At 46.6% G+C, this 18,909-nt stretch overlaps 1 protein-coding gene and 1 long non-coding RNA gene across 5 annotated transcripts in view; one reads left to right on the top strand and one right to left on the bottom strand.

Annotated features, from left to right (window-relative positions):
* Positions 1-4,272: 4,272 nt before the first annotated feature.
* Positions 4,273-9,616, bottom strand: LOC142029838 (uncharacterized). 2 transcript variants are annotated; one of them, XR_012650039.1, is made up of 3 exons: positions 9,480-9,616; positions 7,604-8,591; positions 4,273-7,157 (listed from the first exon to the last, which is right to left on the bottom strand). It is a non-coding gene; the product is annotated as an uncharacterized LOC142029838 (long non-coding RNA). The 2 variants fall into 2 exon arrangements; XR_012650040.1 differs by lacking the exon at positions 9,480-9,616 and having other exon boundaries at positions 7,604-7,724; positions 8,005-9,274.
* The window catches only part of PLXNB2 (plexin B2), a 261,372-nt gene continuing 251,911 nt past the window's right edge, over positions 9,449-18,909 (top strand). The window contains exon 1 of one of the 3 annotated variants that reach the window (XM_075024963.1): positions 9,449-9,503. The gene's annotated coding sequence lies outside the window, so the exon portion shown is untranslated. Of the gene's footprint in view, positions 9,504-9,780; positions 9,899-18,909 lie in introns of those variants that run through there. The other 2 variants (XM_075024965.1, XM_075024964.1) reach the window with 2 other exon arrangements.

Below are 18,909 nucleotides of genomic sequence, written 5' to 3'. Positions count from 1 at the left end.
CATTCTTAAGCCTCCCACCTACTTCAAGCACAGACAGCTGCAACTTCAGAGGAATGTAGAGGCTGAAGCTCAGGTGCTGTTAAAAACAAAGATTTCAGAAGAGAACACACAAATGAAGCACCTGGTGATTGCTTCCTGTGACTTCTTTTCCCCTCTAGCAGCAAGAAGGTATGTTGAAGCTGACCCAGTGGTCTGCTGCCTCCATGTCCAAACTCCCTCATCCTGTTCCAGTCCATGTGCCGCTTCTGGCACCATCCTGTCCTTGTGGTAAACCAGCTCTGGGAGCAATATCATCAGGCATTCTGGAAGCAGAAAAAACCAAATAACTTTTTCGTGTCTTCTGATGGTTGGCTCCCCAAAGAGGCTCATTATGGAATCAGATATGTAGTGGAGATGGACCAAGAGATGCTGGGGGATTGCACAGCCAGAAGCAGGGAAGGGGATGGCGACAATCAATCATGGAAGAGAAATGTAGACCAGCTTAGCCATAATGTGAAACCCCTCCTGAAGAAATTAATTATCAAGGACATGCTGGGAGGGGAAGGACAGTGTAACAGACGGACAAGGTGTTCATTAATCATCATTTGCTACTCTCAGTGTTCATTTGCTCACTTCTATATAGCACCATGCTGAGCGTACTGCTTGGGAGAGGCGCCAAAGGTAGCAGCAATGTAGTTAGAGTGAAGATTTGGGAGATAGGAGTTGCCGGATACAAGCTCCAGTTGCTGCTTTAGTATGTCTCTAGATGAACATGACTTCAGACTCACCCCTCCCTGCTCAGGCTTCAAACTGTTAGATGAGACATGGCTGCCCCAGGAGTCACATCACTGGGTTAGAGTTGCACTGGCAGGGTATTTTAGTTAGGGCACTGGCCAGCTAAGCAGGACCTGGCTTAATTCCATCATGTAAAAGGAATATAGGCTTGTCTGGTTAGACCTCTACATGTATGTTTGGTTATTTTCTCTAATGGCAGTGAACCTTATCCTCCTGGACACTTACTTTGCTAGTTAATTTAAGTTATATTTTATTACTTTCACATACTTTTCCTCCTCAGTCAGAAAAAAGAAGGAGGCTAAATGCAAAACAAAACAATTCCAGCAAGACTAAGTAACATCTTCAGGGTACTATAACATTGGCGTTTGTCATTTAATACTAGTAAACTTTACCTTCCCTAGAAGTATTGCCATAAAGAAGGAAAACCATTTACTGCAAAGCTCTGCTCTTCCCTTACCAGCATGGCGCAATTCTCCTCCATTTCAGTGCACCATTTTCCCACAGCCCCTTTTAGCTCAGGCTGCCAGGTTTCATAAAACAACAGTACAACTTGCAGAGCACCTGAAGTAATCTCTCCACTGTATTCACTGCTGGTAAGGACTCAGCTGAAGGATCAGGGCCACTGTTAAAAACTGCATTTCAAGGACGAAGCTGTCCACTTACACAAGTCGAGAAAATAATCAGAGACCTAGAAAATTCAGCCTACATGAGAAGTTTGAAAGAATGGGGCGGGGGAGAAGTGTAAAGAAATATAGGCTTAGAGAAGGGCATAATCACAGTTTTCAAACACATAAAGGGTTTTTGTGAAGAGGCAAGAACAATCTACCTGCTTTCAGCATCCTTGTTAGCATAAGGAGCAAAGTATTTCATCTGCAGCAAGGAAGATTCAGATGGGCCTGCAAAATGCTCAGACCTCCATCAATGGAGGTTTTTAGAAAATGGGCAAATGCGTCAAAATTTACCTAGAGATGTAGATGATATAGCTCTAAGTCAGGGGTATGTACTAGATACCTCAGAGGTCCTTTCCAGCCCTCTGAGTCTGTGAACCTCCATGCATGAGGTCATGCAATAGATGTGGTCCCAGCAGAAAGACCACATGTTGCAGAGGGCCATTGGTACTGGACTTCTGCACCCAACTGTGCCTCTTTGTGCAACGAGCCTTGGGAGAAGGCACCACCCTGGCTGCGGCTGGGTATTGCAACCTTTTCTCTTTTTTAAGAGAAATCTGAACTGACATGTATTTATGCTGTAAAAGTTTTCTTGAAGGGAAGAAACATTCAGAACTATCCAAAAGATGATCAAAATCCTGATCTGCCTGAGCCACTGTGCAAGGCAGTTCCGTAGTTGATTTGCTATGACTGAATTTTGTTCAGCTCTCACAAATTTTATACCAGGCTTCGTGTTCTGCCTTGTCTCAGAGGAGCACGGTTTCTGCAAGAATTATTAGAGTGAAATATAGCTGCAGCTTCCACTATTAATTGCTTTGGAAGTGAAGACCCAGGCTTTCTTACACTGCACCCAGGGAAGGAATACGAGCACAGATTTGATGAATACGTATATATATATATATATACACACATAAACCAGAGCCATCGGAAAATCAAGCATCTGCATTTTGTACTTGCAGAAACCTATACAAATCCTCACAATTCACTTCAGATCACATGAGTTCCAGTTATCTGACATGCCTGTGATAAACATGGGGGTTGTTACATCCTGAGTCATTGTCCAGAAGAAAATAACTTAATCTTCTAATAAACTAAAACATGAAAAAAGGGCATTTTTGAGACTGATGCATAGACGACATTGAGATTTTGCAATATCCTGATGAACGAGGGCTGTTTATTGCGGACAAAAGACAGTGACTGCATTTTGGCCAGGTTTTTTTTGTAGCATCTCTCTCTGAGGACAAACAGCACTTTTTTCTGGCCTGGGTCCAAGTGAACCAACTGCCTTCATCAAGAACATTTCTTTAGGTACTCTGACACAGTGGCAAAGGCGCTCAAAATGTGATTAATGGCAATGGGAGATCATAACAAAGGTTAATGCTTTTTCAGCTGTATGCCACTGTTCTTAAACCACAGATTTGGATGTGTACTGACCAGCTATTTCACCTACTCACGCAGGGCAGTTTTCATATGGCAGATTGAGATTGCACTGAAGTTCTGGTAGGGAAAAGTAACAGAGATGGGCAGGGTAGTCAAAACTCTATTAGTCCATCTTTGTGCTGTTATCTAACAAAAATCATGAGTTGGATGTCCCAGGCCTCAGTGCAAACCTTATCATTTATGTATGCTGAAAGTTGCTTTTGAAGACTCTCATCCTTTTACCATCTCCCATGAGCATCAAAATGTCCAGTGTGTCTAGCAGGATGCCGTGTATTTATTTCTCATGTTGCTCATGAGGAAAAGCTCCTTTAGTAAACCCACATGGGGTAGCAAGCAGTGTTAAGTAACAGAAGTTTCCCATTGATTACCCCATTCCATCTCCTCCCTGTGGCAGTAACAGATAACACGTGATTTTTCTACCAATTGCATTGACATGAAAATAACCACTTTTAAAATCAGGGCTAATGAGCTAGAAACGTACAACAAAAAATTTGCTCAAAACCTGTAAATATGGACACTGAAATGCAGCTATTTGAGATGCCGAGCCACAACAATGACACATGATTTATTGATTAGTTGCCATCACATGATGGAAGCTCAGCTAGTCATTTAAAATACCCATATTATCTTGGAAATCTTCCTTGGAATAAAAAGGTAAAATACAGCCTCTGTGTTAGTAGTCAATACTTTATTTTTCTATCTTAACTGAGGTGTCATTGATGAATTCTGATTGGTCTAAGTCTTTTAAAATGATAAATGCTTCTCTAACTCTGTTGTACCATATTAAACTCCTACTATTTTAGCTGTATATTTAAATACTATAGTCCAGATACACTTGAATAGTATAAACACAAAATTTCTGCAATATATGTTCAGAAAATATTAATTATACACTATCTGAGGTTACTGATGTAAAAAGATTAATTATTTCCAGGATAAAACAGTTAAATCTGATTTTCCACTTCTGAACAGAATACTGTAATCATGTACTCTTACTTGTAATTGCCTTCCCACAGCCTAGCTCTCCGTAATAATACTAGTTCAAATATTAGTAGATAATGAGATTCTATTATTTTTTTCTACAATATAGATATATTTATAGCAGCACACATAGCAATTAACTACTTCCAATAGCCAGTTCTCCAATCAGTTGCAGAATTAGCAATACCATCAAGTGCAAGTATTTTGGCTGTGGTTAAAATGAATGTTACTTCGTCATAGCAGAGCAGTGGCTTTGGAACTTAGCTAGGCAGCTGCCTTTAATTAAAGTTGGAAATGCTGGTTAGGCTGGTTTATATAGATGTACAGGTGTGTGTGTGTGTTTGTGAAGGGTCTATTTAAACAAAAAAGGAGGAGGAAAAAAAAAGGGCAAGGCCAAATATTAGTTGTCAACATTTTACATTAATTTTAATTTTAGCTACATTTTGAAACAACACTAAACTTTCTGCTGAAGTTTCTTATCAGATTTTAATTTTTTTTTAAATTAAATTCCTCAGAAAATTCAAGGTAGCATTAAAAAAATACAAGCATTGCCCGTATGAACATCTTCATTACCCGAGGATCTCTTAACTAGGCTCACACACAATTGGATACAACCAGGGCAATATCAGGACATCAAGTCTTGACTGTGAGGGCTGCTACTTGTAATAGTTCTACATATGCATTTAGACATTGCACACATCCATACAAGGCCTTCTGGAGATTCCACATGGAAATTGTATCCAGGGCCTGCTGGTATTCTATCTCATACCTTTGTGCAGCCATTTATATCTGTAGCAAAGTATACAGAAAATGCTGCTAAACTAAGTGAAAGCAAAATTCTGACTGGGTAACATTTTGTACAGGGGTAAACAAATGTATCAAGTGAGGGTTGGTTAGAAAATACCGAAAACCACCTACTCCAGGTGGTTCAAATATTTTCCAGCACCAAAGGAGAAAAATGAAGGGAATCACACAATTAACCTTAGGTTATTTTACCCTTAAACATTTTTTTCTGCTTTTTTGGAAAATGGGCACTGAGAAATCCATCAATCCCCCAAAAAAACTAAATATATACAAATTGATCTGCCACATGGGTTTGGTGCAAAGGGCATGAAAGTCAGGACGTGCACAGTGACATTTCTCAAAACTAATAACAACACCTTAGATTTATCTGGCACTTTTCATCCAGAAAAAGTAGATCCCAGGGTGATTTATGGACTGTAAAAATATAAATATGTATATCTGGGTCATTTCAGTCACTAGTGGAAGATGATGCAGTGCCCTATCAGAACCAAAGACATCGGATGGAGGGTGAAAAAGTCTTGTAGAGTCCTTGCTTATATCTTAACCAAGAGACTAAAACCATTCAGGTAGCGTCCTACTTCTTGTGCTCTTTCCATTCCCATTATTGATATAAATTTCTTACAAAGGATGGCGGTAGCAGCAGTGCGAGGGCAGACTGAATCTCAGCTACAGCCGTTGCCCAGTACAGCAGACAGACGCATTGCTGCTTACACGAGGAAGAATCCTTCCCCTTTCTTCCCCCTCCCTACCCTTCAGAAGAAAGCTGAGATGTGGGACATCCTCTAGCAGGATGTAAGGAGGTTGCTCAGACATGAAGGCACGCAGACAATCAAACTTTTCTGCACACAGAAAGTGCAATTGTAATAATTTTAAAGGATTTGAGGTTCTTTTTTAGCTGTTTGGGTTGCTCTCAGGTTGTCTCCATGACCACAGGGAAACAACCTTCCTTCCTAAAGGCTGATAATCAATCATCTGGCTGTTTATCTGCCTATCAGCCCCTCATAAAAATGTCAGAACACATTGGCTAGTTGCAAACAAATGAATAAAAGAGGTAGAAGCATCAAAGATAATTAAGTTCCCAGGGGTTTGTGAGCATCACCGACTAGAGACTCAGATTAGTTTCCCAACAGAGAGAGATGCAGGAGGAACTCGACTCTTAAGGGCTGTGCTTGGCAGCAGCCAGTTGCCCTGGCAGTGCAGGCAGCCGTGCTGCGCAGGCAGCACGCGTGCCGCTGTGGACCAGCAACAGCAGCTGCTGCCTTTCGCCACCGAGAAGAGATGTACCATCGGACATGAAAGAGAAACGGGAGATGAGGTTATAGCAAGGAGTGAGTCAGAGACAAAGCCACAGGAAACATGGCTGCATTAGTCCTGTTGCTCATGGAACAAGGTGTTTTTAATAATCACAGCTGGAAATTCGGCTCTTTTTTACAGGCCTCGAAGGTCTTGGCAGTAGGAAGGATACTGCGTATTGCTGCGCCCTAGATAAAATTGAGATTTGACAGTGCTGGGAGGGGAAGCGGGAGAGAGGCACAGGCGTTGCATCCAGTGTAAAAGGTAACAACAGGCAGAGGGAAAAAAAACCAGAAGGACGTGCATAACAATGAATGGGTGGTAACAAGGTGAGGAGAGAGAGTGCAGAGCGAGGAAATAAATAGGAAATTGAAATCTGGACTAGAGTCCTGTTCACATGCAGTCCCATTATCTGTGTCCTTACACTGGAGAAAGAGAGAGAGAGCAAGGCTTTCCCCTTGAGCCGCGCACAGTGCATGTGTAAGTGCATGCCGGCAGGGAAGATTCCCAGGAGTCTGGGAAGCTGTTAATCATTCAATCCTTTGCTTATTGCTCTTTTCTAAGCATTTCTGCATTTAGCATGTGATTTGACCTCTTTTTTTTTTTTTTTTCTTTTTTGGTGGGTGGTGATAAGGAAGGGGAATAATCCTTCAGCTGCAAATAGCAGGTTTTGATGTGCAGCTCTTTATCTGGGTTCACTGGGAAGGTATTTCCCTGTATCACACACTTCTCCATGGGGAAGAAGGACGATGTGCTAGCTCCAAGACAAGGAAGGGACAACGGGAGGCAGAAGACCATCTTGTGAACACTTTGCACCTTCACAACTGGGCCAAGAGCTGAATTCAGCACTAAATTCAGTAACAAAAGTGCTGCGGCACACATTTGGGCCCCAGCTGGCGGAAGCACGGGCCGATATGCCATGCTGCTGCTTTAGCACATCTACATGTGCCTGGCAGAACAGCAACTTATGGAGGCTTAGCAGAGAAGACAGCTGTCCTGGGATGGGATGCTGTGTGGCCACCTTGAGCTCTAGTTCAGCTTCATAATCCCTGTCACACTCAGCAAGGTCAAATGCACAGCAGGTAATTGTTACGGACTGGATGAGGATTCAGCAAGGCTTCACTTCACCAGCTCCTCTTTAGAATTAAATAAACTGTCACCATTGCTCTGGCTCTGTACATGTCCACGGGCAGGTTTCTAAAAAAAAAAAAAAAAAAATTCTGTTATGAGGCCAGAGCAACAGGAGACGGAAGAAACAGTTCCAGCCAGAGGGATGGTGTGCCGGGAAGGGGCAAAGGCTTAAATTTAGCCTGGGGACAGCCACCATGAGACAGCAGAAGTACAGCAAGTACAGCCCTGGCCAGTGGCCACTGGATGGAGCAGGTGTGGGCTCACACCTGGGGCTTACCCCCCTCAGTAAGTCGAGCAGACCACTAGCTTTGGAGCAGGCAGGGTGGGGGGACAAGAGACAGAGCCCCCAGTAAAAGCCCCCAGGGCAGATCGTGCTGGGAGGCAGAGATTCACAGGCCAGAGCACAAGGAGAGCGGCCTGGCCGGTAATTCCATGGCATTCTGCCAAAAGTTTGGGCAACCTGGCCGGAAGCCCAGACATTGAAAAAAGCAGCCTGGAAAGTGAGGTCTTACCAAGCCCATTAGCAGCCTGTGAGTTTCCCTGTCCTGGATCCTTCCCAGGGCTTGCAGGACGCGATTAACCCAATTTTCCTAGGGAAGTCCCATCTCTGTCCTCTTCAGATTCCTCTTCTCTCTTCCAAGCAAGCAAGGACAGAGGTTCAGAGGGGGGATCCGGATCTTCTGAAATGCTCCACAGTTACACCAGAGCTGTTCTTTCCCACCTCACAGTGACTCTGCCCAGTCAGGTGAAGAAAAGGAAGGAGGCAAACAGGGACGAGGGCCTTCTGGTGGAGGTTAGCACAAAAACTGGGCCAGACTGGTGAGACCCAGCCAGCACACTATGCCTCCCAAGTGCAACCCCTGAGGGAAAACCCCACAAAATACCACATTGTGTTTGAATGGTCCCAACCCACCTCTAAGACTGCGGCGGCACTTTGCACGGCCAAGGTCTGAAAGCCGGTTTTAACACCTCCTCCGACAGCCTCTCACTTCTTACTCTCGCCCAGGTTTTGGAGATGGTTTTTATTTATTTGGTATCTGTTGCCGTTCTGAGATGCAATGACAATTTTTCAGCAACTTCCAGGGTGCCATTTGAGAAGCGTGGCTTTCGGACCAGCTCTCTCCTGTTGTTTCAGTGGGAAGCCCAATGCACACAGCATTTAATGAAGCTGCACTCAAAGTACCAACAGCAGCTAATTAATTACTCCTTGCAACATCGCTGGTCCACATGTGACTGATGGAAAGCTACCTACAAAGTCTAAACAACTTGCCCAAAGCTTACCTGAGCCATTCTTCTAAGATATCCTTCTTTTTAATAGATTATCCCTACATTACTTACAGTTGAGACAAACTTGACATCTGAATGCAGAGAAGATCATGACGCTAAAGCAAGCGGATGCTGTGCTTACACGCAGGCAGGGAGTGGGCTCTGCACTAGCTCCTTTTGGCGTCTTTCTGGGAGAAATTTGCTTTTTAGCAGAGGTGCTTTTTAGCGGAGTGCCTGAGCGGGAGAAAAGACCTTCAGAAACTGTGATTACAGAGAGTTTACCTGAGCGGGATAAACCCTGGAGTACTTCAAGTTCACTAAAAACGTTGCCAGTGACATATTTTGGGCCCCACAACGACAGGGCAGGGCGTGCAAGGAGAGAGGCAACCTCTGGGAGCCCAGGAGTCTCTGCTCGGGGGACAGGGGCTGGAAACTACACTCCTCCGTACACGTTCAGGAGCGTCCCCAAAACACCGCCGGAACACGCCAGGTACCCCAAGGCCTTGCGCTACGGAGCAGCAAGGAGACCCTTCCCCAGCGCTGCCCCCTGCCCCTCCGGGGAGCGCCGCGGAGGCCAGCGCCGGCCCCGGCCGCGGGCAGAGGCTGCCCAGAGGCGCCGGCCCCGGCCGCCCGGGCAGTCCCGCCGCTCTCCGCCCCCGGGGGGCCGCGGGGCTGCGCTCCCCGCCGCGGAACGCCCGCGGGCGGCTGGGGGCTCGCCACCCCCGGCGCTGGAGCAGGCGGCCCCGGGCCGGTGTCCCGTCCGCCCCCCGCCCCGAGCTCGGGGCTCCCCGGGAGCGCTCGGCCCCGCGGGTGGCCTCGCTCCGCCGCGCCGGCTCTGCCTGGCTGGTGGGCAAAACAAAGCGGAGACGGGGAAGGGAAAAGGGAGAGAAAGTGCGGCTCCTGCCTCCGCCCGGCCCTCCGCCTGGACCTCCCTGCATGAGACAGCGCTGCAAGCGGATCCTGACCGGGGGCAGGGGGTGGAGAGAGGAGGAGGACGGAGGGAGGGAGGGAGAGGAGGAGGACGGAGGGAGGGAGGGAGGGAGGGAGGGAAGGAGGGACGAACGGGAGCCTCTCTCCTTCCCTGGGCTGTTTTTTCAGTTTCCTGTCTCGCATTGTGCTCACAGCGGATATGTGCTGCGCCTACAGGTGTGTCCCCTCCTCGCAGCTTTTCCCCGGCTCCCCGGCGGAGGCTCCGGCTGTCGGGGGGCGGCGGCGGATCGCGACCGTCATGTGACGATTAATTTCTCTCGGGGCGGTTTCTCTCTCCTCTCTCGCTCTGCTTTTCCCCTCCCTCGCTCCCCGCCGCTCTCCTCCTTCCTCTCGGAGGTGGCCGCTGCCGCCTTCGTGCTGACTCTCGGCGGCAGCTGTGGCGGCGGCGGGGCCCGCCGGGAGCATGGGCGGCCGCCGGGGGCTGCCGTAGCGCCTCTGCCCAGCCCGCCGCCGCCCGCCCCGGGCTCCCGGGCGCCGCCGCTCCCGCTCGGGCAACTCGGACGGTCCGCGCCCGCGGGGCTCCCTCCCGCCGGCGCCTGCACCTGTTGAAGGTAAAACGCAGCCCCCGGCCCGGCCGCTGCGCGCCTCGGGATGGGGATGAGGATTTGGGGGACGGGGGGGGGGGAGCGGATTTCGCGGCCAGGTTCCCCGTCGTCGTACCCCTCCCCGCCCCGCTCGGGAGCTGCCGAATCGCGGCCGAGCAACTTCCCCCTTCCTCGGCTGCGGCCCCCCGGGGCTGGGGCGGCCGCGGGGCAGGGCGGAGGGGGCTTCCGCCGCGCTGCCCGCCCCCCAGATGGTTCTGGTTAAGGGGCTCCCGAGCGGCGGCTCCGGACTTGGAGCGCCTTTCCCCGGCCGCCGCGCAGGGCCGGGGCGGGGGGGTGGGCGGCGGCGGCGGCGTCTGGCTGCTGCCGCCCGGCAGCCGCGGAGCGCCGGTGCCCGGCGGAGCCCCCTCCGCTGCCCGCCGCCGGCGCGCAGCCCCGCTCGGGGCCGGGGGGGTGGTTGCGCTTCCCGCGAGTTTCGCAACGCCCTCGGCGCGGCGGGGGTCAGCGGCCCCGGTGGCGCGGCGAGCCCTGGCCCGGCGCCGACCCCGGCCCCGCGCTCCCCCTGCGCACCGCCGGCTCGGGAGCCCGCTCGGGTTCTCCCGCAGACGCGTTTTGTCTCTTTGCAGGGGCAGCCTTAAACTTTCTTTCCAAAGTGCTAATTAGACGTCCCGTACTTTGCTCGTGTTTCGTGCGGGCGAATGAAAGTGCCGGGCTGGAGAGGCTTGTGACTCAAGGCATAGTTATTCGGGAGCTGCAGAACACCTCCGCCTGCCTGGTTTAGCTGGGCTGTACCTGTGACTTGTGACTTTGCCTTCTCCGAGACTGCGTCAGTCAGTCAGTCTCGGTGACACCCGGAGACGGGAGGGATCAATAACGATTTGGGTCCTTTCTGGGTTAATGGGACGCTCGGGTGAATTGTATACAAAGAAGGAAGTGTGAGTTTAGTCTCTGAAATCTCAGGGAAAATAGTGTCGCCTTTGTTGTCCGTGAATTACACCACTACGGTCCCGTCCCTATCGCTGAGCTTGTCGTCGAGCGATAACTTGCTTGTGAGGGAACTTGATGCTTTTGTAACTAACGCTCTTACCTTGAATGTGATGATTAGCTTATTGAACACCAGAGGGAACTCTGAATAGGTAATTCATTCAAGGGAGAGGTATGCTTATTTCACTGTTTATGTTCTCATTACAATGGCATCTAGAAGGAAGCGCAGGTTGGTAAGTGATAGGTGCTGGTATGTACCTCCGACTGGCTTCAGCTTGCTTTACAGTTCTCTTCTGAAGGCGTCAACCCCAGAGCTGGGCTGAAAAACCTCTTTTTTTTTTTTTTTTTTTTTTTTTTCCCTTTCCAAAGCTTGAAACATATAACTGGCCTTGCAGGAGCAGGATTGTGTACCATGCTGTAGGCAAATCAGCTGGGTGACCCATTCGCAGTGAGCTAGGGAGTGAGATAACGCATGTGCGTTGGGCTGGCGCTTGATGCCCAGCGTGCCTCTTGGGTTGCGAGACGGATCCAGGGCAGTTGGGTACAGGGCCTGCCGCCTGCAATGGAAAAGCCAGAGCATGCTTCCAGCCAAAACAAAAGGGAGGAAGTCTGCTTCTGAGCCTGGTGTGGCTTGTCCTCCTTGCCTTGAATACTTGTGGGTCTGAAGCCCTGGTGGGAACCTAGTCTGATTGCACGTGAAGCAGAAAAAGTTATCTTTCTTAGAATGTGTTACTTAAACCAATACAGAAAGTAAATGGCAGCGGTGTTTGGGAAAGGAGTTTGAATGGTGGCTTCCTAGTACCAAAAGCTTTTTAAATTATCTGACATAACTGTAAGAAGCTGGGGTCAACCCACCAAAATGTGGTGCTGCGTTTTGTAGTAAAATGAACCCTCAAAACATGCACCGGAAGCTTTGGATGCTCGTGAGAGTCTGTTACTACAGATAATCAGACTTCTTTGATACTCCTCGATCGTCCGCAATGTGGGAAGGAAAGCACAATAAATACACTTGTGACTCTGACTTATGCTCCAGGAGCTGAAGCATCCAGCTGTTCATCCTGTCCCTTTGCCAGAGGTTACTCTGCCATTCAGACTTGTTTTCCATCAGACTTTGAATCTGCTAGAGTTTACAGCCTGGCATATGAATGTAAATGGCGTTTTATGGCTGTTCATGTTAGTGTGTAATGTCATGAAGTTCAGTAGCCTGAGCCTCCTGTTCGTCTCTCTGTCCTGGCGGAGGGACAAGGCAAACAGCTGGGGTCAGCTAAATCGAGCTGCAATTGTAAACCAGAGCCCATAAGCACCTCCGTTCTTCTGAAATGGCAAAAGTGACTCCAGCGAGCTACCTCGTACCGTGCCTCTGTGGGCAGTGGTAGCGGGGAGGCAGCTCTGCACAGGATGAGCTTGTGTGACCTTCTCGATAAGGTCGGCCACAGCACGCGGGGTTCTGGGTTTCAGAAGGATGTAGTAGATGGTGCACCTGAACAGCCCTCCTCTTCCTCTCCTTCATCCGTTTTGGGAATTAGCAAGTGACCGAAGGGGTTTTTCTTTTCGCCAAACCTTGCTTTCTCCATCTAACTTAAAGACCTATTATGTGAAATATCCTCACTAAGGGCACAGCCCTCTTCTGCCTGAATTTTTGTACAGATGTTGTTGGAAGTGGGATAAAGGCTTTACATAGCTTTACAAAACTGGGAGCTGTTTGCCTTGCATGCAGAAGCTCCCTAAGAACAAATTACATTTTGAAGGGAGATCTCTTCATGAATGCCTATTAAGAGCAAAAAAATTCCAGTGATTTGTTGCTAAGGGGTTTGGATTCTGGCTTGTTTTTGAGAAAATGGTTTGCACATTTATTTATTTTTATGAAGATGTAATACTAAGCATTTGTATTTCTGTTATGGCTATAATTTGGAACTTTTAATACACTTTTAAATTATTTATTATATGAAGCACTGAATGGGAATATTTATTACACTAGTCGCATTCTGAATATTGAATTACAATTGTAAAATTAAGGTAACAAGCTTAACCTGGGGTTTGCAACTTTAAGCTTTTGCCAGGAAGCAGTTAATGGCACGTTAACTGCTAGTAAAGTAATTGCTACCGTTCTTTTACTGTCACTTTGTTCTCACTCTCCTCCAGTCAGACTGTTCCGCAGAGATATAATGAATATTCACCAAAATAGCTTGGCATTGTCACTTATGCAATTCCTCATCAGATCCAATGTGTTGATGAGCTAATGTGCACTTGATTAAATGTACTTGATTTATGCAAACAAAAACTGTAGGTCCTTCTTGAAGTAAAGTTAGCACCTGCACAGCTGTTAGCAAGATGAGAGTCTAAATAATTAAGATGGAATTAAGTAAACAAACAACCCCCAATGCGGTGTTCCTCCTACTTCTTCACCTTTATCTTCTAGTTCAACTCAGTAGTGGATACTTATTTTGACTTTTCTTGCAGGTTTTCTCATGCACCATGGGAAGTTGTGAAGCTCAGTTTATAGTGGGGGGGGATCCTCTTCTATTTAAATGGCTACCATTAGAACAACAACAAAAAAAAGGCTATTATTAGCTATAATAAAGCCAGGGGTAGCTAGAATTAGTGGAGAATTACTTTAAGAATTCTAAGTATGAGGCTGGCTTGGACTTGACATTGGTCTGTTAATACTTGTTAAAAAAAAAAAATAGAACACCACAGCTTAAGTCAGTCATGGAGGGGGGTATCTGTTAAAAAAAAAAAATATCCAACAACTAATATTTGGATAGTAAGTGGTTTAATGTCCTACTCTTTGCTTGGTCAAAACTCATGTAGACAAAGTGGAAATAGGAAGTTGAAAATAGCTGTTCTGTCTAACTATCAGTGGCTTAGTAGTACAAAAAGCTCTCTAACTGTCTACAAAATTGCTCAGATCTGGCTACAAAAAGAGGCCATGGAGTCCTCGCCTCTGGAGGCTCCAAAGGGTACATGGAGGAAGGGGAGGGCACATGCTTGTCCAAGCCCTGGAGCAACGGGGCAGACTGGAGAGCTGCTCAGGGGACCATGCAGAGTTGGGACCTATTTTCTTTAGACAGATAGTAATTTTGTTATCTGTTACCATCAAGTATTTCTGTTTCTGTCTCTGTAGTTAAGTCTCTGGAAATACATAGCTTTTGGATCTCTCCAAGTTTCCATCTCGGATAGTTGAGGGAAGACTTGTTGACATAACGTCCAAAAGTGTCTGTGCTTAACAGATGTTAGTAATGATTATCAAAAAAATCTCTAAGCCAACTTGATGATGAGCCTCTGCTCAATTGCTCAGCCTGAGACCGCCATAACGTGGGGCACAGTTTGTCCCCAGGAATGTGTCAGCAGAGCTGTGGTCGCCAGCCACATGCTCATTGGGACGCTTAGTTTCTCTCTGGAATTTGGCTTCTGGGAGCCGGTGTCAATGTGGATTGGTGATTAACTCTGTGCTGAACTCCCCAGGCTTGAAAGCCTTGGCACTCGTCAGTAGACACAGTCCACCCAGCGCTTTCTGAGGTGCTTCCAACCTTCCTCCACCTTTGTGGTTAGCTTCCGAGTTTCTGCCTTTCTGGGTTCATTTTTGACATGCCCCCTTCCACCACCTGCCCTCAGGCAAACAGCTGGAAACAAGTGAAATTAGTAGTTTTGATTTATTCAGTAGAACTCTGTCATCTTCAAAAAGCTAGTTACCTAATTAAAACCTTATTTCTAGTGTTTCACTTGCTTTTCTTATTAACTAGCATCACTAATTTAAGGCCATGGGTAAAAAGTGGAGGCAGTCAGTCTCGCCTCTGTGCCCAGCAAGATCATGGAGCAGTTCCTCCTGGAAACTATGCTAAGGCACATGGAGAATGAGGAGGTGATTGGCGACAGCCAACATGGTTTCACTAAGGGCAGACCGTGCCTGACAAATTTGGTGGCCTTCTACAACGGGGTTACAGCATTGGTGGATAAGGGAAGAGCAACTAACATCATCTACCTGGACTTGTGCAAAGCATTTGATACTGTCCCGCACAACATCCTTGTCTCTAAATTGGAGAGACGTGGATTTGATGGACGGACCACTCGGTGGATGGGGATTTGGCTGGATGGTCACACTCAGAGAGTTCACAGTCAATGACTCGATGTCCAAATGGAGACTGGTGATGAGTGGTGTTCCTCAGGGGTCAGTATTGCGACCGGCATTGTTTAACATCTTTGTTGGTGACATGGACAGTGGGATCGAGTGCACCCTCAGCAAGTTTGCTGATGACACCAAGCTGTGTGGTGTGGTCGACACACTGGAGGGAAGGGATGCCATCCAGAGGGACCTTGACAGGCGGGCCAGTGCAAACCATATGAAGTTCAACAAGGCCAAGTGCAAGGTCCTGCACATGGGTCGGGGCAATCCCAAGCACAAATACAGGCTGGGTGATGAGTGGATTGAGAGCAGCCCTGCGGAGAAGGACTTGGGAGTGTTGGTTGACAAGAAGCTCAACATGACCTGGCAATGTGTACTTGCAGCCAGAAAGCCGACCATATCCTGGGCTGCATCAAAAGCAGCATGGCCAGCAGGTCCAAGGAGGTGATTCTGCCCCTCTACTCTGCACTCATGAGACCCCACCTGGAGTACTGCATTCAGCTCTGGGCCCCCCAGCATAAGAAGGACATGGACCTGTTGGACAAAGTCTAGAGGAGGGCCACGAAGATGATCAGGGGGCTGGAGCACCTCCCCTGTGAGGACAGGCTGAGAGAGAGTTGGGGTTGTTCAGCCTGGAGAAGAGAAGGCTCCGGGGAGACCTTATAGCAGCCTTCCAGTACCTCAAGGGGGCCTACAGGAAAGCTGGGGAGGGACTTTTTATCAGGGAGTGAAGTGGTAGGACAAGGGATAACGACTTTAAACTGAAAAAGGATAGATTTAGATTATATGTAAGGAAGAAACTCTTCACTGTGAGGGTGGTGAGGCACTGGAACAGGTTGCCCGGGGAAGCTGTGGATGTGCCATCCCTGGAAATGTTCATGGCCAGGTTGGATGGGGCTTTGAGCAGCCTGGTCTAGTGGAAGGTGTCCCTGCCTGTGGCAGGGGGGTTGGAACTAGATGATCTTTAAGGTCCTGTCCAACCCAAACCATTCTATGATTCTGGTAATTGCAGTGAATGGATTTTGTATTACTTGACAGTCACAGTTTTCTTTATGTTGCAGATATGTCATCTTTCTTCCTTTCTTTCTGCTGAAGTTGTTTAAGAGCCTTCTCAGTCCTACAACAAACTAGGAAGTTGTGGAGACGCTTTTGCCCCTAAGCTGTCCTTCCCCTACTTCTGTGCTGGACCTGCACTGGTAGACCTGTTGGGAACACTCTGCCAGATTAAGTACACAGGAACTGCCTGTGATCAACATGACTTTAATTAAAAAATCCATGGGACTTTTAGCACTTCAACTGAATTGTTACAGAACTTACCTTTTTAGAACGAGGTATGTTCATGCTTATTGCTGAAAAGACCTAGCTAGCCTATTTCTAGTGAAGCTGGATTAGGTCTACGTGTTGATTTGGATTGAAGGAAGCTCTCATAAACCTGACACTAATCTTGCTATGTCTAGAGGGATTGTTAGGGTGATAGCTGGGTCTCTTGGAGAAGTGATGCAGAAATCAAGATTTCTCACATTGCAAGCTTAACCTTCTGTCTATACTAATTGACTGTGTTTTAAATATGTAGAAGTGTCAGGAGTGAACTCCTCGCATCTTTTTCCCCAGGCAGGGCTCTTGTTTATCTCTTATATTGTTGAAGAAGAGATAGTATCTCTTTCTGACGGATGTATGTAAGAGCTGTATATAAAGATCTAGCTCTTGCATTCCTAGTTGCATCACTATTTAGAATTTATGAAGGACCAGTTCTTTAACCAGTGTTTGCCCAGTGGGAAAATAGTGATTAGTCGAATGTATTTAACCATAGGAAGAAAGCAGAGGGCACAAAAAATAAAATACACTGATTTGGTAAAAAGGGTGCAAGTGAAATACAAGGTGAGGTCTCCCATCCCGAATCAGAAGGATGGTTTAATAATCTTTTGCTTGGACTTAGCCTAGGTATACACAACAAATAAAAGCTTCTTTCCTGAAGATACATGGCGCTTGGAATGGTTAATAGTAGCAGGCTACGGTTTCCTTCAGCTTGTAATGGTTAGTCCTTTCCCTTTAATGGATCTGGTTATGCTCATTGCAATTAGAAGTCCAAAATATGCAGCTTCTCTCTTAAATACATGAGAAGACTGTTAACTTGTCCTTCCTTAACATGTTGCCACAGCGTGTGTTGAACTTATGTGCTATGTTCATTTAATCAGTATGAGACAAATTGGTATAAACTTAATGTTGGGCCCGTTGAATTGTAAGGCAACGAAAGCAATAGTTTAACCTCTTCTATTTCCAGTCTTGTGGGATTAGTAAGTAGTTAAAAAGCTTTAAAAGGTTTTGCTGTGCAGTTTTGATTCACACATCAGCAGCTGGACCTTTTTCCCTCATGAGCTAACACCCCATGTGAACTAGTTGGGATTGCGATGCATGCACGTCACCCTTATGGGTATAAGATACAAACCTAGAAAAGCAACTGCAATGGGTCACTTTTGAGATACTTATTTTTCCTCCCAAACACACTAAATGGAGGTGGTTTTTTTCTGAAAGGCTTTTACTCAGGCAGAAAGTGTCTTCGAGTACTTTGAAGAAGTTTTTCAAGAGTCAATAACTCTACAGCCACGAAGCTGTCTTCGTGACTGGGAATATGTATGTGCTGTGTGCTCCAGGTGTTGTCTTCTTCTGCCCACCCAAGCTGTTGAGATGAAAAACCAAAAGACTGCACTTGCCTTGGCAATCCTGTGGCACTAAATGGTGGTATGAGTTTACTTATTAGTACATTGGATAGAAGTCCAGAGAGGTGATGTTTATGTTTATTAACAGATGGCCTCTTCATTTGACATTTAGCTGGGGGAAGATATGCAAGCATTTCACAGTCCATTGTGCATTTAATTCAGTGTTCAGTAGCATTAGTGAAAATGCAGGGCAATACCCTTTTGGGTTTTTTGTTTTGTTTGAGGGTTTGCGGTTTTTTTTTGTTGTTGAGACCATCATTCAGAGTTTAGGGTCAGAGGAGCCGTCAAGTCCTTCAGTTATTTGACCACGTCACTCGGCTGTTGCTCATGGGCCGAACAACTCCTTGGACTAAAACGTAACTTATCCTGAAAATATTGAGAAAAAGAGAATCCATCTTTAAGAATGTTGTTCCTGTTTGTTTCTCCCTGTGCAGATTTATCTCTCGTTTCTAACAGGAGTCTTCTATGCTTTTGGCTTGCATCTGTTGGTCCTTTTTAAGTCTTCTTGTGGCTGTATTAAAGTGTTTTTTATTGCTGGTAATTTTTTTTTCCTTAAAGATGATCAAGTAAGCTGTCAGTTGTCTGTGTGGCTTATCAGAAGGACTGAATCTTTAAATCTGATTATACATAATGCTTTTTTTCCCCTCTAGATGCTAATTGCTTTTGCGGCTCTGCTCTGCATGTTTTCTAATTTTCAACATCTTTTTCTGAGCATCAACCATGGAACTGGGTGCAGTATTTCAGTGTCAATTTTCACCATTGCATACCCTATCCCACCCCATCCAGTATTTACATTCACTCTCATATCTTTGCAGCAATGAACCACATTAGTCTTTTTAATAACAGAAGCTCTGAATGTGATGTTTAGTTGTGAGGCTACGATGACCTTCACATCCCTTTTGATTTCCTTGCTTCTTAAGGTCACAGTCCTCTGATTTGCAAACCTTACCTGCATTCCTTGTTACTGGATTCGTATATCTGTGTTCAGGTATCTTAAGACTGTTTTGGTTGGAATGAGCCCAGCTTGACAAGTAATTGAGCTAACACTATGTGATTTCCTTTCTGTTTTTATTTATCACGCTACTAAACCATGTAATCCATTAATTTTACCACCAAGGACATGCTTATTTCCAGGTAGCTAATAAAACACTTAGGTAATATAGAGCATAATTCCAGTTGTTGCAAACTGCAAAAGG

Source organism: Buteo buteo, chromosome 4 (assembly GCF_964188355.1).
Source record: "Buteo buteo chromosome 4, bButBut1.hap1.1, whole genome shotgun sequence".
Classification (NCBI taxonomy): Eukaryota; Metazoa; Chordata; class Aves; order Accipitriformes; family Accipitridae; genus Buteo; species Buteo buteo.
The sequence above is the reverse complement of the archived record's forward strand: the minus strand, read 5'-3'. Positions and strand labels throughout refer to the sequence as shown.